The sequence below is a fragment of the Azolla caroliniana genome, unplaced genomic scaffold (genome assembly GCF_043228905.1).
Source record: "Azolla caroliniana isolate FFs.n. ecotype wild unplaced genomic scaffold, voAzoCaro1.0.p SCAF_22, whole genome shotgun sequence".
NCBI classification, from domain to species: domain Eukaryota; kingdom Viridiplantae; phylum Streptophyta; class Polypodiopsida; order Salviniales; family Salviniaceae; genus Azolla; species Azolla caroliniana.
In genome coordinates, this window is record NW_028230457.1 from 5,109,638 (window position 1) to 5,117,471 (window position 7,834).

Consider the following 7,834-nt stretch of genomic DNA (forward strand, 5'->3'; position numbering starts at 1 on the left):
GACCAAGCACATCCAAAGAAGATATCACTGGCTCTGGGAGAGAGTAGAAGATAAACAGTTCTTGCTGACGAAGATCCATATGGAGGAGAATAGGTCGGACATGTTGACCAAGGTGTTGTCCGCCGACAAGTTGGACGTATGCCAGAGACGGATCGGACTGATGAGACATCCCATGCCAGAGTGAAGGGGGAGTTTGTTGGGAACAGGTCCCTCCATATGGGATTTGGATGAGAACCAGACGAGCCGGATCAGACGGAACAAAGGAAGGAACCGGACCGGATGGATCCGGAAGGCATCCGAATACCCGATCGGATGGATCTAGAAGGAGTCTGGTCAGATCCGATATGAACCAGCAAATATGTTCAGACGTGACCGTTGAGGTCATATTTGTAAATAGCTCTGAAGTTGTAAAGTATAAATATAACTAGGGCAATACTGTTATGATGTTGTTGTTATCATTACTGTTGTACAGAGCGAGATAAAGAGTGAGAGAGACACAAAAAGTTTTCGGTTGTAACCATCGGTTGGCGAAGATATAGAACTCAATGGTGTTGCCTCCGAGTCTCCTGTTGTATCCTTCCTCTCATAGTGATAGTTGGAGTCTATGAGCTCCCATGGTTTTTCCATATTAGGGTTTTCCACGTTAACACCCTGTGTCGTCTCATTTTTGTTTTCTGTTTTTCTTCTATCATGTGATTGAGACTCGGTTGTAGCCAAGAACTATTCCTCTCAGATGTTGTGGGGGCCGAAGCATATTCTCATGAGGAGATGAGGAAACTAGACTCATTTTATTGTTGTTTGTACAGGATTTTGGTAGTAATCACCACGATGTTTTATGCGAACTGAATGAAGTAGAGTTTATGTTTTTGATAACGATGAGTGGTGATGGCATGGGGGCCGAAGCATATTCTCATGAGGAGATGAGGAAAATAGGCTCATTTTTTTGTTGTAGGTACAACATTTTGGTGGTAATCGGCGAGAGCGAGTTGTCTGATGTGAACTTAATGAAGCAGATTTTATGTTTTTGATCAATAAGAGTGATGATGGTGTGGGGGGCGAAGCATTTTCTCATGAGGAGATAAGGAAACTAGACTCATTTTGTTGTTGTATGTACAAGATTTGGTGGTAATCGACGAGATGGTTGATGTGGATTTAATGAAGCGGATTTTATGTTTTTGATATAGAAGAATAGCTAGTTAGCTAAGATGTAGCTGAGTAGCTAATTAGCGACCATGTTGTTGTAGAATCTCGTGGATTAAGGAGGGCGCATAAGGTGTCCGGTGCTGATGACGTTGCAACCGATGAAGAGATAGCTGCCAATGTGGCTTAAAGTAAGAGTCCTGTTATAACATCTCCTTCAAATCAGCTCCACCCTATTCTTTTAGAAGATTGTACTTAATTAAGCAACGATGTGAAAAGCCATGAAATAATGGAAACATCATGTAAATCTGAGGTTCACAACAATAGTGTTTTTGAACACTTGATGCAACACTTCTTGGAATCCCAAAACCTTGATTCCACCCCACCGAGCCCAACTACTGATAATGTCCAAATAGATCCCACTGTACTGGAAAAGCTAATGTAAGACCCCGGGAACTCCACTATATATAAGACGGTTGTATCACGTGCGTTCATGGCATCATTTATAAACCCCTTATATGTATGGTTTTTACTATTTTAGTAACCCTTCTATAGAAAAAAGATTAATAAAAATACCCCTTACTACCAATATATTTTTTGATAACCACCCATTTTAAATACCCTTACATATAAAATATACATGCACACATAGTTTCCAATCCTAGAAGGTATCAATGACTGCCTTAACAATTGATGACTCGCAAAATTATGAATGAGCATTAAACATCATACGTAATTTCTAGAAATGCTTCATCAAGTGCCACATAGATTGAAAACACAATGTGTAAAGTACAAAGTAATGCACACATAATTAGGAAACATTACCCAAAAACACTAGAGCTATAACATATATAAGCCACATATAAGTTTCTTTTTTAGTTTATTGAGACATGAAGAATATAGAGTGATAAAAAACAGTGTAATTTACAATAAAACAATCTTGAACTTGAGATATATATCTTAAAGAGCACACATGGAACAATCCAAAATGCATATCAATAATGAAATTAACATTATGTTTGGTTTCATGGATAGACTCATATGAAACCATAACATTATTTTTTCTCAAACATATTGATCAAACAAATGGCAACCTATTTTATATTTCCATTTGAAATGTAAGACATCATCTATTCATATATTCTTACCCAAATCAAAATAAAATAAAATAAATCATTTTGTTATTGCAGTGTCTACTTTAAAAACTTATTACAATAAAGGTTACACTCATAAAAACCAACTATATAAACAGAAAACCCTAAGAAGTTGTCTTTCTCTCAAATCTATGTCTACTTTAAAAACTTATTACAATAAAGGTTACACTCATAAAAACCAACTATATAAACAGAAAACCCTAAGAAGTTGCCTTTCTCTCAAATCATTTTATAGTGCTTAATGATGGTCCATCTTAATTTTTAGAAACAATGTTGTGTAACCTTGGTCCACCCCACATTTTAATCATGACAAAAATTGCCTTAAATGTGTTTGTAAATCGTAACTGTCCATGTGGCTTTCGAGTAAGGTTTTGTGCAACATCTGTCAAGAAATCCCATAATGCATTCTTTCCACCAAATTTTCTAGCTCGATGAGCCTCAATAATGTTATTACAAAATCTTGAACATCCTTCCGTTCCACACTCTCAAGGGATGCTTCCTTGAGAGTCATTACCTTTACCGAAAGCATTGCAACTTTGCAAGCTAGCCACCATATTTGTCTATGAGCGTGACGGATGGTTTGCTTAGAACTTCACATTTCCTTTCTTGTCTCTTCTTGAGTAAGATAAACTAGTCACCTACCCTCCCTAGTTCCTCGATTACCTCTTTTGACTTTAGCCCTACGCTCTCCCTATACACTCTCATACGGAAATCATTACATTTTGGAATTTGATTACATTTTTCACATGTAAGATTATGAAAGGGTTCTTCAATCTTCGATACTCTTTTACAATCAAAATGGCGGAAACATCCATTCATAACTACAATATTAAGGTTTAAAGTACAAAAATGCTTACACTTGTAGTGTCATTAAAAGTCTTGAGAACTTCCAACGAAAACTTGATATAGGCCTCATTAGATAAGTTTATTGATTCATCTTGTTGGCATAACCCCTTCGAGCATAATATCGTTTTTCATGACTTCTAAAAAAAATATTAAGACACACATTTGCTACTTTTGCTTCCGTAGAACCATAGGTTTCTCCACACTCATTACACCATATAATCTTATGACTGTTTTTGCACAAAAATCCTCAACCTTCAACTCAAATTTATAATCTCAAGGAATTGTAACATTACTTAATTTTACACATATCCTACTACATTCTATCATCCATTACCTAAAACATCTCTAGTAATCTTATCCTTGATTGTTTCAATTGGAGATGTATCTTTAAAATTGTCCCCGGCTTGACTCAACAATGAACCCTCAACATTAGTGCATGATTCTTTTGAAAAAACTTTTTGTTTATCAATACTAGGCTTGATATAGAGTTTATTTTCTTTTAAACGCCATTTCTCTTCTTGTTTCCCATTCAAAATGTTATTTTTTATGTACACAAAGGAAAATGGTTCATAAAATATACTGTCCTAAATTCTTCCCACTCGGATCTTTGTATATGTAAGAGTTCCTCTCACACTTACAATACCCAAAGGTTTATCTTCATCATCCCTCTCATGTTCAAACACTTCAATAATAGATTCTCCATCCATTATCTACACATAGAATGGTCCACCTATCACTTTTCATATAACGATACATCATATATATATGTGTGTATGTGTGTATGTGTGCATTTTGAATGTGGTATTCATATGGGATTTGTGTGTATGTATGTTCCATACATCATATATGTTTGTATGTGGTATGCATGTGTGTTGTGTGTTATGTTTGTGTGTGTGTATGTATGTTCCATACATCAGATATGTTTGTATGTGGTATGCATGTGTGTTGTTTGTTATGTTTGTGTGTATGTATGTATGTATGTATGTATGTTCCATACATCGTATATGTTTGTATGTGATATGCATGTGTGTTGTGTGTTATGTTTGTGTGTGGGTTGTATGTTATGTTTATGTGTGTGTGTGTGTGTGTGTGTGTATCTATGTATGTGTATATAGGTATTGTATGGATATTGCATGTGTATATAGGTATGTGTGTATGTATGTATGGTATGTACATATTGTATTGTATTTTATTTAATTGCATTTATTGTATGTATAGCATGTGTGATGTGTGTTATGTTTGATATATGTGTCCATATGTGTATGTATATTCTACACATGTGTGTTTGTGTTTATGAATGTATTGTATTGTATTCCATGTGTATGTATGTGTGTGTACATATTGTATTCTATGTATGTGTTATGTGTAAATGTGTATGTATGTGAGTGTATATAGGTATGTGTGGTATGTATGTACATATTGTATTGTATTAATTTCGTTTCTTGTATATATTGTATGTGTGGCATGTGTGTAAGATTGTATATGTTATGTGAGTGTGTGTATGTCTAAGAATTTATGTGTTCGTTTATGTATGTGTGCATTATGTATGTATGATGTTTGTACTTATGTGTACCTGTAAAATATTTGTAGAGTAGTTGTGGCAGCCCCGACAAAGAATAATGGTGAGCAAAAGCGGCATGACAAGGCGAACGGCGGCATCGGCAGCAAAACGAGGACATAAGCAACAAGGGGAGAAGAGGTGACCGGCAGCAATGGGAGAGAAGAGGAGGTAGAGCAAAGGAGGAGGCGGCAAAAATCTAAATTAAAAAAAACTTGAATGTTTGAATCTTATGTTTAGTATGAATGAATGTATGTATGTATGTGCACGTAATGTATGTATGTATGTGCACGTAATGTATGCATGTATGAATGAATGAATATATATATGTATAATGTAATGTATGGATAAAATATGTATGCTTGCATGAATGAATGGAACTCACCCCTTGTAAAAATCTTTATATTCTAAGCCCTACCCCTCCCCAACTTTCTCCTATTTTCAGCCCTACCCCTCGCCTACTTTCTCCTATTTCTAGCCCTACCCCCGTTACTTTCTCTTATTTTGAGCCTACCCGTTACCTATTTTTTCCTATTCTCACTCATACCCCTCTCCCACATTTTTTTTATTTTTTCTTTAGAATGTTTTCACTTATCACTTTTATAATTTAACTTAAACATTCATACCCCTCATATGTATATTTTACATACACATACATATATATTACAAACAAACATCCACACACATATATGCATACACATACAAATATACATACATTACATATTACATATATACACATATGTACATTCATATATTTATTCATTCATTCATACATGCATACATTATGTGCACGTACATACATTCATACTAAACATAACATTCAAACATGTAGAGAATCACGGAATATCGCTCGGCCACAACCGAGTCTTGAATCACAGAAATGGGAATGAATGAGAGAGTACACAGAAATGACACAAGATGTTTATGTAGAAAACCCTAATAGGGAAATACCACGGTAGCCCACAGACTCCAAACTATCACTATGAAGAGAGGAAATACAAAGTGCAGGCACAGAGGCAACTACCTCGTGCTCGCGATCTTCGCCAGGCGGCGGTTACAACAAAGAGTGCTCGTAGCTACTCTCACGCTCTCTCTCACTCTCTATATGTCTCTGTACAACAGTTACAATAATATGACAACAATACAACAACCACACATAAAGTGATTGCCCTAAGTCATATTTATACTTATATAAACTTAGGGCTATTTACAAATATAGCCTTAGTAGGCTTACTCGAAACATATTTACAGATATGTCTCTCTTTTCGGTTCTCATCGGGTCTCCTCCAGTTTCCGGATCTCTTCCGGTTCTCACCGGGTCCTCTTCATTCATCACCAGATCCCATTTGGAGGGACCGATTTTCCAACAATCTCCCCCTGCACTCCGACAGGGGATGTCTCGTCAGCCCGATCCTCTTTCGGCACACGTCAAGCTTGTCAGTTGTCAGCACCTTGGTCAGTATGTCCGACCCATTCTCCTTCGTGTGGATCTTCATCAACATGAACTCTTGATCTTCTACTCTCTCCCGGTTCAATGGTACCTCCGCTGGATATGTTTCATCCGGGAATGGTAGGCCGCATTCTTTGCAAGGTGGATGACACTTTGGCTGTCGCAATAGAGCCGGTATTCCTCTTGTTGGATCCTTAGCTCTCCGATGAAGTCCTAATCCAGATTATCTCCTTGCCGGCTTCTATAGCTACCATGTACTCTGCCTCCATGGTTGACAATGCAACCGTCTTCTACAGCCTCGACTACCACGAAACAACTCCCCCCGCATAAGTCATTACATATCCGAATGTTGACTGTCTGGTATCCGTATCAGCCGACATATCCGAATCCGTGAATCCGTCAAGTTGGGGATTACCGAAGTCGAACCGGAGGCACATACTCGAGGTCCCCTTCAAATACCGGAATATCCACTTAACCGCGTTCCAATGCTCTCTTCCGGGATTGCTCTTGAACCGGCTCACCACTCCGACTGCATATCCAATATCCAGTCGGGTACACACCATTGTGTACATCAAGCTCCCGAAGGAAGATGCATATGGTATCTTCGTCATATCCATCTTCTCCGCCTTTGTCCTCGGACTTTGCCTTCCGGATAGCTTGCAGTTTGTCGGAAGTGTCGATCTGACCGGTTTCACCTCCGACATGTTGAACCTTTGGAGTACCTTTGTCACATAATTTTCCTATGACAACCACAACAGCTTCTTCGACCGGTCCCACATGATGTGCATTCCCAAAATTTGTCTTAAATCTGTCTTGCCAGACCCAAGTCTTTCATTGAGAAGGTCCGGTTCAAAGCCTTCTTCAGCATCCATATCTTGACTTGGTCTCGTCCAACGATCAACATATCATCCACATATAGGAGAAGTATAAGGAAATCTCCTCCGTCAAATTTCTTCACAAACACGCAGTGATCGGCTTGCGTTTTGTGGTACCCTTGGTCGGTCATGAAGGAGTTGAACTTCCGGTACCATTGCCGGGGAGCTTGCTTCAATCCGTATAAGCTCTTCTTCAGTCGGCACACCAGGTGCTCCTTCCCTTTCTTCTCAAATCCTTCTAGTTGTTGCATGTAGATCTCCTCTTCGAGGTCACCATGGAGGAACGTTGTCTTGACGTGTAGTTGCTCTAGCTCGAGGTCCATGCTTGCTGCTATGTTCATCACCGTCCAGATGGAAGTCATCTTAACAACCGGGGCAAAGATCTCGTCAAAAGCCACTCCTTTCTTCTGCTGGAACCCTTCACCACAATCCAGGCCTTATACCTTGGTGGATTTCCAGCATCTCCCGGTTTCAACTTGTACACCCACTTGTTTCGGAGTGCTCTCTTCCCTTTCGGCAACTCCATCAATTCATATGTGTGGTTCTCATGCAGGCAATCCATCTTGTCCTGCATGGCACTCAACCACTTGCGGTTGTGGGTGTCTCTCTTTGCTTCTTCAAAGCTTTCCAGCTCCCCTCATCGGTTAACAACACATGCTTTGCATCCGGAAATCTTCGGGGGGCTCTTCTCTCTCGAAGAGGATATCTCCGTCCTTGGTTTCTGACTACCGGTTCCTCCATCTATTCCGAATCCGAATCCGATTTGGGACCTTGTCTGGTTCTAGTGTCTCCTTCTTCTTCTTCTTCTTCT